This window comes from Arachis ipaensis, chromosome B4, assembly GCF_059453495.1.
Source record: "Arachis ipaensis isolate K30076 ecotype BB chromosome B4, ASM5945349v1, whole genome shotgun sequence".
NCBI classification, from domain to species: domain Eukaryota; kingdom Viridiplantae; phylum Streptophyta; class Magnoliopsida; order Fabales; family Fabaceae; genus Arachis; species Arachis ipaensis.
Genome location: NC_142439.1, coordinates 47,843,480 through 47,856,903, shown reverse-complemented (window position 1 = coordinate 47,856,903; position 13,424 = coordinate 47,843,480). Strand labels below are relative to the sequence as shown.

General features: G+C 36.7%; 2 non-coding genes across 2 annotated transcripts; both read right to left on the bottom strand.

The window, feature by feature from the left end:
- Positions 1 to 4,327: 4,327 nt before the first annotated feature.
- LOC148567461 (small nucleolar RNA R71) lies at positions 4,328 to 4,435 on the bottom strand. The gene has a single exon (XR_015881981.1). It is a non-coding gene; the product is annotated as a small nucleolar RNA R71 (small nucleolar RNA).
- A 3,458-nt stretch (positions 4,436 to 7,893) lies between these two features.
- LOC148567460 (small nucleolar RNA R71) lies at positions 7,894 to 8,001 on the bottom strand. The gene has a single exon (XR_015881474.1). It is a non-coding gene; the product is annotated as a small nucleolar RNA R71 (small nucleolar RNA).
- Positions 8,002 to 13,424: the final 5,423 nt, after the last annotated feature.

Below are 13,424 nucleotides of genomic sequence, written 5' to 3'. Positions count from 1 at the left end.
ATTATCCTTGGACACAAAATTTCGAACAAGGTAATAGAGGTGGATCAAGCTAAGGTAGAGGTAATTGAAAAATTACCACCACCTGCCAATGTTAAGGCAATCAGAAGCTTTCTCGGGCATGCAGGATTCTATAGGAAGTTTATAAAGGATTTTTCAAAATTTGCAAAACCTCTGAGCAATCTGCTAGCCGCTGATACACCATTTGTCTTTAACACAGAGTGTTTGCAGGCCTTTGAGACTCTGATAGCTAAGCTGGTCACAGCACCAGTCATTTCTACACCAGACTGGACATTACCATTCGAACTAATGTGTGATGCCAGTGACCGCCATTGGTGCAGTCTTGGGACAGAGGCACGACAAGCTTCTGCATGTCATTTATTATGCTAGACTTGTTTTAAATGACACGCAGAAGAATTACACAACCACAGAAAAGGAGTTGCTTGCAGTGGTTTATGCCATTGACAAGTTCAGATCTTATTTAGCAGGATCAAAAGTGATTGTGTACACTGACCATGCTGCTCTAAAATATCTCCTCGCAAAGCAACATTCAAAAACCAGACTCATAAGATGGGTGTTTGATGAGCGGATAATTTATACGCTTTTTGGCATTGTTTTTACATAGTTTTTAGTATGTTTTAGTTAGTTTTTACTATGTTTTTATTAGTATTTATGCAAAATTCACATTTCTGGACTTTACTATTTGTTTGTGTATTTTTCTGTAATTTCAGGTATTTTCTGGCTGAAATTGAGGGACCTGAGCAAAAATCTGATTCAGAGGCTGAAAAAGGACTGCAGATGCTGTTGGATTCTGACCTCCCTACACTTGAAATGGAATTTCTAGAGCTACAGAAACCCAATTGGCGCACTCTAAATTGCGTTAGAAAGTAGACATCCTAGAATTTCCAGCAATATATAATAGTCCATACTTTGCCCCCGTTTTGATAACACAAACTGGCATTTGAATGCCCACTTTCTACCTTATTCTGGCGTTAAATGCCAGAACTGGCATAAAAGCTGGAGTTAAACGCCCAAACTGGCACCAAAGCTGGCGATTAACTCCAAGAAAAGTCTCAACATGTGAAAGCTTCAATGCTCAGCCCAAGCACACACCAAGTGGGCCTGGAAGTGGATTTCTACACTTAGTTACTCATTTTCTGTAAACCCTAGTGACTAGTTTAGTATAAAAACTACTTTTAGTGATTTATATTATATCTTTCGATCATCTTTTGACCATCTTTGTATCACTTTTGATCTATTGATCACGTTTAGGGGGCTGGCCTCATGGCCATGCCTGGACGTTCATCACTTATGTATTTTCAACGGTGGAGTTTCAACACTTCATAGATTAAGGTGTGGAGCTCTACTGTTCCTCATGAACTAATGCAAAGTACTATTGTTTTTATATTCAATTCAAGCTTATTCTTATTCTAAGATATTCATTCGCACCCAAGAACATGATGAATGTGATGATTATGTGACACTCATCACCATTCTCATCTATGAATGCGTGCCTGACAACCACTTCTGTTCTACATGAAAATGAGCTTGAATGCGTATCTCTTAGCCTCCATTCCGAAAGATCGGAGTCTTTGTGGTATAAGCTATAATCAATTGGCAGCATTCTTGAGATCCGGAAAGTCTAAACCTTGTCTGTGGTATTCCGAGTAGGATATGGGATGGGATGACTGTGACGAGATTCAAACTCACAAGTGTTGGGCGTAGTGACAGACGCAAAAGGATCAATGGATCCTATTCCAACATGAGTGAGAACCGAGAGATGATTAGCCGTGCTGTGACAGCGCATTTGGACCATTTTCACTGAGAGGACGGACGGTAGCCATTGACAACGGTGATCCCCCAACATACATCTTTCCATGGAAAGGAGTATGAATGATTGAATGAAGACAGTAGGAAAGTAGAGATTCAGAAGGAACAAAGCATCTCCATACACTTATCTGAAATCCCACCAATGAATTACATAAGTATTTCTATCTTATTTTATATTTTATTTATATTTTAATTATCAAAACCTCATAACCATTTGAATCTGCCTGACTGAGATTTACAAGATGACCATAGCTTGCTTCAAGCCGACAATCTCTGTGGGATCGACCCTTACTCACGTAAGGTTTATTACTTGGACGACCCAGTGCACTTGCTGGTTAGTTGTGCGGAGTTGTGAAAAGGAGTTGAGATTACAATCGTGCGTACGAAGTTTTTGGCGCCATTGAGATCACAATTTCGTGCACCAAGTTTTTGGCACCGTTGTCAGGGATTGTTCGAGTTTGGACAACTGACGGTTCATCTTGTTGCTCAGTTTAGGTAATTTTATTATGTTTTTAAGCTTTTTATTTTCGAAAAATTTTCAAAAAAAAATTTATAAAATAAATAAATTATTCTATGTCTTCAGAATTTTTAAGAATGAATTCTAGAGTTTCATGATGATTTGTTGAAGTCTGGCTGGCTGTAAAGCCATGTCTAGTCTTTTGGACTGAGGTTTCAACTTATCATCACAAGAGCTTATTGATTTCTATCAATCTGGCTGTTGAATGTAATGATATGCTAAAGCTTGGCTGGCCATTGGCCATGTCTAGTGTTTTGGACCGGAGCTTTCACTGAAAGCTTGGCTGGCTAGTAAGCCATGTCTAATTCCTAGACCGGAGTTTTAGGCTAACATTGCATGATTCCTGGAATTTTCATTAAAAATTTTTGAATTCCTTATTTTCTCTTTTTCCAATTAATTTTCGAAAAAAAAAATACAAAAAAAATTTATAAAATCATAAAAACCAAAAAAATTTTGTGTTTCATCTTCAAGTAGAGTGTCAAATTTTAAGTTTGGTGTCAATTGCATATTTTTTATTTTCATTAAAATTTTTTAAAACTCATGCATGTGTTCTTGATGAATTTCCTTATTTGATCTTTGCATTTTCTTGTTTTGTGTCTTTTTTTGTTTTTCATATGCATTTTCAATTTGTTAGTGTCTAAACATTGAAAATTTCTAAATTTGGTGTCTTGCATGTGTTCTTTTCTTAAAAATTTTCAAAAACATGTTCTTGATGTTCATCTTGACAATCAAAGTGTTCTTGGTGTTCATCTTGACATTCAAAGTGTTCTTGCATGCATCATGTGTTTTGATCTTGAATTTTCATGTTTTGCATCATTTTTATGTTTTTCTCTCTCCTCATAAAAAATCAAAAATAAAAAAATATCTTTCCTTATTTCACTCATAAAAATTTTCAATTTAAAAATTCTATCTTTTTCAAATCTTTTTCATTTTTTCTTTCATATTTTCGAAAATTTCAAATTGATTTTCAAAATCTTTTTCTTATTTTTGTTTCATATCTTAGGATTTATTGCTAGCATTCAATTTTTAGATTAAAAAATTTTAAGTTGGTACTTGCCTATTAAGAAAAGTTTCAATCTTTAAATTTTAAAATCATATCTTTTAGTTTCTTGTTAGTCAAGTAATCAACTTTAATTTCAAAATCAAATCTTTTTAAATTCCCTTTTTCAAATCTTTTTCAAAATAAATTCCAATCATATCTTTTTCAAAACTTAATTTCAAAATCTTTTCTAACTTCTTATCTTTACAAAATTAATTTTCAAATCTTTTTCAATTAACTACTTGACTCTTTTGTTTGATTTTAAAAGTTTTCTATTTCAATCACATCTTTTTCAAAACCAACTAACTACTTTTCTCTCTCCAATTTTCAAAAATCACTAACAATTTTTTAAAAAAAAACTCTTTTTATTTAATTACTTCATTTAGTTTTCAAATTTTTTTCTGTTCTCTTCTTTTTCATATGAGCAGGAGCAAGGATAAAACATTCTTCTTGAAGCTAATCCAGAACCTGAAAGGACTCTAAAGAGGAAGCTAAGAGAAGCTAAAGCACAACACTCTGGAGAGGACCTGACATAATTTTTCAAAAAAGAAGAGGAGATGGTCGAACCCAATAACAATGGTGGAGATGCAAGGAAGATGCTTGGTGACTTTATTGCACCCTCTTCTAACTTCTATGAAAGAAGCATCTCAATTCCTGCCATTGGAGCAAACAACTTTAAGCTTAAGCCTCAATTAGTTTCTCTAATGCAACAGAATTGTAAGTTTCATAGACTTCCATTGGAAGATCCTCATCAGTTCTTAGCTGAATTCTTGCAAATCTATGACACTGTCAAGACCAATGGAGTTGATCCCGAGGTCTACAGGCTTATGCTTTTCCACAGAGCTAGAACGTGGTTGGATTCACAACCTAAAGAAAGCCTGAACTCTTGGGAAAAGCTGGTCAGTACTTTCCTGGCCAAATTCTTTCCACCTAAAAAGATGAGCAAGCTTAGAGTGGAAATCCAAAACTTCAGACAGAAGGAAGGTGAGTCCCTCTATGAAGCTTGGGAAAGATATAAGCAAATGATCAAAAGGTGTCCTACTGACATGCTTTTAGAATTGAGCATCATATGTATATTCTATGATGGTCTGTCTGAGTTGTCAAAAATGTCATTGGACCATTTTACATTGAAATGGTTGCAAATAACCAGTTCATGTACATCTCTGAGAGGAGTCTTGTGAACAATGGGACGCCTCATAAGAAGAGAGTTCTTGAAATTGATACTCTGAATGCCATATTGGCTCAGAATAAAATATTGACTCAGCAAGTCAATATGATTTCTCAGAGTCTGAATGGATTGCAAGCTGTATCCAACAGTACTAAAGAAGCATCTTCTGAAGAAGAAGCTTAAGATCTTGAGAACCCTGCAATGGCAGAGGTGAATTACATGGGAGAACCCTATGGAAACACCTATAATCCTTCATGGAGAAATCATCCAAATCTCCCATGGAAGGACCAACAGAAGCCTCAACAAGGCTTCAATAATAATGGTGGAAGAAATAGGTTTAGCAATAGCAAGCCTTTTCCATCATCTTCTCAGCAACAGACAGAGAATTCTGAACAGAGCCATTCTGGCTTGGCAACCATAGTCTCTGATCTATCCAAGACCACACTAAGTTTCGTGAATAAAACAAGGTCCTCTATTAGAAATTTGGAGGCACAGGTGGGTCAGCTGAGTAAGAAGATTACTGAAACTCCTCCCAGTACTCTCCCAAGCAATACAGAAGAAAATCTCAAGAGAGAGTGCAAGGCCATAACCATGACCAACATGGCCGAACCTGGAGAGAGTGAGGAGGACGTGAGTCCCAATGAGAAAAGCCTCATGGGACGTCCTCTGGACAGAAAGGAGTTTATCTTTGAGGAACCAAAGGAATCTGAGGCTCACACAGAGACCATAGAGATTCCATTGAACTTCCTTCTGCCATTCATGAGCTCTTATGAATATTCTTCCTCTGAAGAGGATGAAGACATCACTGAAGAGCAAGTTGCTAAATATCTAGGAGCAATCATGAAGCTGAATGCCAATTTATTTGGTACTGAGACTTGAGAGGATGAACCCCCCCTTGTTCACCAATGAACTGAATGCATTAATGAGGCAGACATTACCTCAGAAGAAATCGGTTCTTGGAAAATTCTTCATACCTTGTACCATAGGCACCATGACCTTTGAGAAGACTCTATGTGACCTAGGGTCAGGGATAAACCTCATGCCACTCTCTATAATAGAGAAACTGGGAATCTTTGCGGTACAAGCTACAAGAATCTCACTAGAGATGGCAGACAAATCAATGATACAGGCTTATGGACTAGTGAAGGTTGAAGGCCTTTACATCCCTGCTGATTTCATAATCCTAGACACTGGGAAGGATGAGGATGAATCCATCATCCTTGGCAGACCCTTCCTAGCCACAGCAAAAGCTGGGGATTGTTTGAGTTTGGACAACTGACGGTTCATCTTGTTGCTCAGATTAGGTAATTTTATTTTATTTTTAAGATTTTTATTTCTTATTTTCGAAAATAATACAAAAAAAATTTTTTTTCAATTTCGTTTTTCCCAAAATAATTTTCGAAAAAAAAAAACCAAAAAAAAAACTTATAAAATCATAAAAACCAAAAATTTTATGTTTCTTGTTTGAGTCTAGTGTCAATTTTTAAGTTTGGTGTCAATAGCATCTTTTTAATTGTTCTTTAATTTTTAAAACTCATGCATGGTGTTTTTCATAATCTTCAAGTTGTTCTTGATGATTTGCTTTGTTTGATCTTTGCATTTTTATGTTTTGTGTCTTTTCTTGTTTTTCATGTGCATTTTCAATTTGCTAGTGTCAAAAGTTTGAAAATTTCTAAGTTTGGTGTCTTGCATGTTTTTCTTTTCTTAAAAATTTTCAAAAATAGTTCTTGGTGTTCATCTTGATCGTCAAAGAGTTATTGGTGTTCATCTTGACATTCAAAGTGTTCTTGCATGCATTGTGTGATTTGATTCATGATTCTCATGTTTTGAGTCTTTTCATTGTTTTTCTCTTTTATCATTAAAAATTCAAAAATAAAAAAAATATCTTTCCCTTATTCACTCATAAATTTTCGAAAATTTGAGTTGACTTTTTCAAAACTTTTTAAAATTTAGTTGTTTCGTATGAGTCAAATCAAATTTTCAATTTAAAAATTCTATCTTTTTCAAATCTTTTCAAAAATCAAATCTTTTTCATTTTTCTTTCATAATTTTGAAATTTTCAAAATTTATTTTCAAACTCTTTTTCTTATTTCCATTTCATATTTTCGAAATTAATGCTAACAATTAATGTGATTGATTCAAAAATTTTTAGTTTTGTTACTTGCCTAATAAGAAAGGTTCAATCTTTAAATTTTAAAATCATATCTTTTTATTTCTTGTTATTCAAGTAATCAACTTGAATTTTCAAAATCAAATCTTTTTAATTTCCAATTCAAATCTTTTTCAAAATGATTTTCAATCATATCTTTTTCAATGTCAATCACATCTTTTTCAAAATCAATTTTCAAAATCTTTTCTAACCTCTTATCTTTTCAAAATTAATTTTCAAATTAAATCTTATCTTGTTTGATTCTTCTCTTTTTCAAAATCACCTAACTAATTTTCCCTCTCTAATTTTCGAAAATCACTAACCTCTTTTTCAAAATTTCTTTTCATTAACTAATTATTTTAAATTTTAATTTTAATTTTATTCCTTTTTGTATTTTCGAATTATAACTAATAAATAAAATAAAAACAAAAATATTTTTCTTTTTTTCTTCTTCTAATTTTCGAAATTCTCTCCCCCTCATCTTTTTCTAATTATTTTATTTATCTACTAAAACTTCTCTTCTTCTTAAAAATTCGAACCCTCTCCCTCTTTCTGTGTTCGAATTATTTTTCCTCCCTTCTACTCACATAAAGGAACCTCTATACTGTGACAAAGAGGATCCCTATTATTTTCTGTTCTCTTCTTTATTTCGTATTAGCAGGAACAATGATAAGAACATTCTTGTTGAAGCTGATCCTGAACCCGAAAGGACTCTAAAGAGGAAGCTAAGGGAAGCTAAAGCACAACTCTCTGGAGAAAATCTGACAGAAATTTTCGAAAAAGAAGGAGACATGGCCGAAAATAATAATAATGGTGGAGATGCAAGGAAGATGCTTGGTGACTTTACTGCACCAAATTCCAACTTATATGGAAGAAGCATCTCAATCCCTGCCATTGGAGCAAACAATTTTGAGCTAAAGCCTCAATTAGTTTCTCTGATGCAACAGAATTGCAAGTTTCATGGACTTCCATCAGAAGATCCTTTTCAGTTCTTAACTGAATTCTTGCAGATCTGTGATACTGTTAAGACCAATGGGGTTGATCCCGAGGTCTACAAGCTTATGCTTTTCCCGTTTGCTGTAAGAGACAGAGCTAAAATAAGGTTGGACTCACAACCTAAAGATAGCCTGAACTCTTGGGATAAGCTGGTCATGACTTTCTTAGCCAAGTTCTTTCCTCCTCAAAAGCTTAGCAAGCTTAGAGTGGATGTTCAAACCGTCAAACAGAAAGAAGGTGAATCCCTCTATGAAGCTTGGGAGAGATACAAGGAACTGACCAAAAAGTGTCCTTCTGACATGCTTTCAGAATGGACCATCCTGGATATATTCTATGATGGTCTGTTTGAATTATCAAAGATGTCATTGGACCATTCTGCAGGTGGATCCATTCACCTAAAGAAAATGCCTGCAGAAGCTCAGGAACTCATTGACATGGTTGCAAATAACCAGTTCATGTACACTTCTGAAAAGAATCCTGTGAGTAATGGGACGCCTCAGAGGAAGGGAGTTCTTGAAATTGATACTCTGAATGCCATATTGGCTCAGACCAAAATATTGACTCAGCAAGTCAATATGATTTCTCAGAGTCTGAATGGATTGCAAGCTGCATCCAATAGTACTAAAGAGGCATCTTCTGAAGAAGAAGCTTATGATCCTGAGAACCTTGCAATAGCAGAGGTGAATTACATCGGTGAACACTATGGAAACACCTATAATCCCTCATGGAGAAATCATCCAAATTTCTCATGGAAGGATCAACAAAAGCCTCAACAAGGCTTTAATAATGGTGGAAGAAACAGGTTTAGTAATAGCAAGCTTTTTCCATCATCCACTCAGCAACAGACAGAGAATTCTGAGCAGAGTCCATCTAGCTTAGCAAATATAGTCTCTGATCTATCTAAGGCCACTCTAAGTTTCATGAATGAAACAAAGTCCTCCATAAGAAATTTGGAGGCACAAGTGGGCTAGCAGAGTAAAAGAGTCACTGAAACTCCTCCTAGTACTCTCCCAAGCAATACAGAAGAGAATCCAAAAGAGAGTACAAAGTCATTACCTTACTTGGTGTGGCCGAACCTAGAGAGGAGGAGAAGGACGTGGATCCTAGTGAGGAAGACCTCCTGGGATGTTCACTGACCAATAAGGAGTTCCTCAATGAGGACCTGAAGGAATCTGAGGCTCATACAGAGACCATAGAGGTTCCATTCAACATGCTTCTGCCCTTCATGAGCTCTGATGAGTATTCTTCCTCTGAAGAGGATGAAGACATCAGTGAAGATCAAGTTGCTAAGTACCTTGGTGCAATCATGAAGCTGAATGCCAAATTATTTGGTAATGAGACTTGGGAAGATGAACCTCCCTTGCTCACCAATGAACTGAATGCATTGGATAGGCAGAAATTACCTCAACAGAAACAGGATCCTAGTAAATTCTTAATACCCTATACCGTAGCCACCATGACCTTTGAGAAGGCTTTGTATGACCTTGGGTTAGGGACAAACCTCTTGCCACTCTCTGTAATGGAGAAACTAGGAATCTATGAGGTACAAGCTGCAAGAATCTCGTTGGAGATGGCAGACAACTCAAGAAAATAGGCTTATGGACTAGTAGAGGACATGCTAGTAAATATTGAAGGCCTTTACATCCCTGCTGATTTCATAATCCTAGACATTGGGAAGGATGAGGATGAATCCATCATCCTTGGAAGACCCTTCCTAGCCACAGTAAAAGCTGTGATTGATGTGGACAGAGGAGAGTTGGTCCTTCAACTAAATGAGGACAACTTTGTGTTTAAAACTCAAGGATCTCCTTCTGTAACCATGGAGAGGAAGCATGAAAAGCTTCTCTCACTGCAGAGTCAACCAAAGCCCCCACAGTCAAACTCTAAGTTTGGTGTTGGAAGGCGACAACCAAACTCTAAGTTTGGTGTTGAATCCCCACATTCAAACTCTAAGTTTGGTGTTGGGAGGTCCCAACAATGCTCTGAACATTTGTGAGGCTCCATGAGAGCTCACTGTCAAGCTATTGACTTTAAAGAAGCGCTTGTTGGGAGGCAACACAATGTTATTTAATTATATCTATTTATTTTCTATTGTTATTTTATATTTTTTTTTAGGTTGATGATCATGTGGAGTCATAAAAACTACTGAAAAATAAAAAAACAGAATGAAAAACAGCATTAAAAATAGCTCACTCTGGAGGAAGAACTTACTGGCATTTAAACGCTAGTAAGAAGCATCAAACTGGCGTTTAACGCCAGAAAGAAGCATCAAGCTAGCGTTAAACGCCAGAAATAAGCACCAGACTGGCGTTTAACGCCAGAACAGAGCATGGAATTGGCGTTAAACACCAGAAACAAGCAGCAAGCTGGCGTTTAACGCCAGACATGCATTCTAAGGGCATTTTGCACGCTTAATTGGAGCAGGGATGCTAAGTCCTTGACCCCACTGGATCTGTGGACCCCACAGGATCCCCACCTACCCCACCTCTTCTTCTCTCCTCTTCACACCTTTTCATAACTCTCTTCCCCAAATACCCTTCACCAATCACCTCCACACCCCTATATAAACCCCTCAACACTACTCCATTTTCACACATTACAACCACCACTTCTCCCCTTGGCCGAATACACCTTCTCCCTCCATCTCCTTCATTTTCTTCTTCTTCTACTACTTCCTTTCTTCTTTTGCTCGGGGACGAGCAAACCTTTTAAGTTTGGTATGGTAAAAGCATTGCTTTTTGCTTTTTCATAACCATCAATGGCACCTAAGGCCAGAGAAACCTCAAGAAAGAGGAAAGGGAAGGCAATTGCTTCCACCTCTGAGTCATGGGAGATAGAGAGATTCATCTCAAGGGTCCATAGCTCAGTAGTAGAGCATTTAACTGCACAACAAGAGAGCCCACTCATGGACCTCAACAAGAGCATGAGGAATTCCCTCACCAAGAAATTCCTGAGATGCCTCAGGGGATACATTTTCCTCTACACAACTATTGGAATAAACAAAGGCAAAGAAGAGACATAGAGGAGCTCAAGAGCACCATTGGTTCTTCAAGAGGAAGAAGACGCCACCCTCACTAAGGTCGACCCGTTCCTTAATCTCCTTGTTCTTATTTTTCTATTTTTCGTTTACTATGCTTTATGTTTATTTATGTTTGTGTCTTTACTATATGATCATTAATGTTTAAGTGTCTATGTCTTAAAGCTATGAATGTCCTATGAATCCATCACCTCTCTTAAATGAAAAATGCTTTTAATCACAAAAGAACAAGAAGTACATGATTTCGAATTCATCCTTGAAACTAGTTTAATTATTTTGATGTGGTGATAATACTTTTTGTTTTCTGAATGAATGCTTGAACAGTGCATATGTCTTTTGAATTTGTTGTTTATGAATGTTAAAATTTTTGGCTCTTGAAAGAATGATGAAAAATGAGAAATGTTATTTGATGATCTGAAAAATCATAAAACTGATTCTTGAAGCAAGAAAAAGCAGTGAATAGAGAAAAGCTTGCAAAAAAAAAAGAAGGTGAAAAAAAAGAAAGAAAAAGAAAAAGCAAGCAGAAAAAGCCAATAGCCCTTAAAACCAAAAGGCAAGGGTAATAAAAAGGATCCAAGGCTTTGAGTATCAGTGGATAGGAGGGCCCAAAGGAATAAAATCCTGGCCTAAGTGGCTAAACTAAGCTGTCCCTAACCATGTGCTTGTGGCATGAAGGTGTCAAGTTAAAAGCTTGAGACTGAGCGGTTAAAGTCGAGGTCCAAAGTAAAAACAGAGTGTGCTTAAGAACCATGGACACCTCTAATTGGGGACTCTAGCAAAGCTGAGTCACAATCTGAAAAGGTTCACCCAGTTATGGGTCTGTGGCATTTATGTATCCAGTGGTAATACTGGAAAACAAAGTGCTTAGGGCCACGGCCAAGACTCATAAAGTAGCTGTGTTCAAGAATCAACATACTGAACTAGGAGAATCAATAACACTTTCTGATTTCTGAGTTCCTATAGATGCCAATCATTCTGAACTTCAAGGGATAAAGTGAGATGCCAAAACTGTTCGGAGGCAAAAAGCTACTAGTCCCGCTCATCCGATTGGAGCTAAGTTTCATTGATAGTTTGGAATTTATAGTATATTCTCTTTTTTTTATCCTATTTCATTTTCAGTTGCTTGGGGACAAGCAACAATTTAAGTTTGGTGTTGTGATGAGCGGATAATTTATATGCTTTTTGGCATTGTTTTTTCATAGTTTTTAGTATGATTTGATTAGTTTTTAATATATTTTTATTAGTTTTTAAATAAAAATCACATTTCTAGACTTCACTATGAGTTTGTGTGTTTTTCTGTAATTTCAGGTATTTTCTGGTTGAAATTGAGGGACTTGAGCAAAAATCAGATTCAGAGGCTGAAGAAGGATTGCAGATGTTGTTGGATTCTAACCTCCCTGCACTCAAAGTGGATTTTCTGGAGCTACAAGAGTTCAAATGGCACTCTCTCAATTGCGTTGGAAAGTAGACATCCAGAGCTTTCCAGAAATATATAATAGTTCGTACTTTTCTCGTGTATAGATGACGCAAACTGGCGTTCAACGCCAGCTCTCTGCCCTATTCTGGAGTTAAACGCCAGAAACAGGTTGCAAAGCAGAGTTAAACGCCAGAAATAGGTTACAAACTGGCGTTTAACTCCAAGGAAGACCTATACATGTGAAAGCTTTAATGCTCAGCCCAAGCACACACCAAGTGGGCCATAAGTGGATTTCTACATCATTTACTTATTTATGTAACCCTAGTAACTAGTTTAGTATAAATAGAACTTTTTACTATTGTGTTAAATATCTTTAGATCATCTCTAGAACACATTATGTAACTTTTACGTTCTGAGACCTCCATGGGAGGCTGGCCACTCGGCCATGTCTACCCTATTATCACTTATGTATTTTCAACGGTAGAGTTTCTACACACTATAGATTAAGGTGTGGAGCTCTGCTGTTCCTCATGAATTAATGCAAAGTACTATTGTTTTTCTATTCAATTCAAGCCTATTTCTTCTCTAAGATATTCATTCGCACACAAGAACATGATGAATGTGATGATTATGTGACGCTCATCATCATTCTCACTTATGAACCCGTGCCTGACAAACACTTCCGTTCTACATGTAAACAAGCTTGAATGTGTATCTCTTAGCCTTCTGATCTACGATCAAAGTCTTCGTGGTATAGGCTAGAATTATTGGCGGCCATTCTTGAGATCCGGAAAGTCTAAACCTTGTCTGTGGTATTCCGAGTAGGATCTGGGAAGGGATGGCTGTGACGAGCTTCAAACTCACGAGTGCTGGGCGTAGTGACAGACGCAAAAGGATTACTAATTCCTATTCCAGCATGATCAAGAACCGACAGATGATTAGACGTGCGGTGACAGCGCATTTTGGACCATTTTCACTGAGAGGACGGGATGTAGCCATTGACAACGGTGATGCCTAACATAAAGCTTGCCATGGAAAGGAGTATGAAGGATTGGATGAAAGCAGTAGGAAAGTGGAGATTCAGAAGGAACTAAGCATCTCTATATGCTTATCTGAAATTCTCACCAATGAATTACATAAGTATCTCTATCTTTATTTTACGTTTTATTTAACTTTTAATTATTAAAACTCTATAACCATTTGAATCTGCTTGACTGAGATTTACAAGGTGACCATAGCTTGCTTCAAGCCGACAATCTCTGTGGGATCGACCC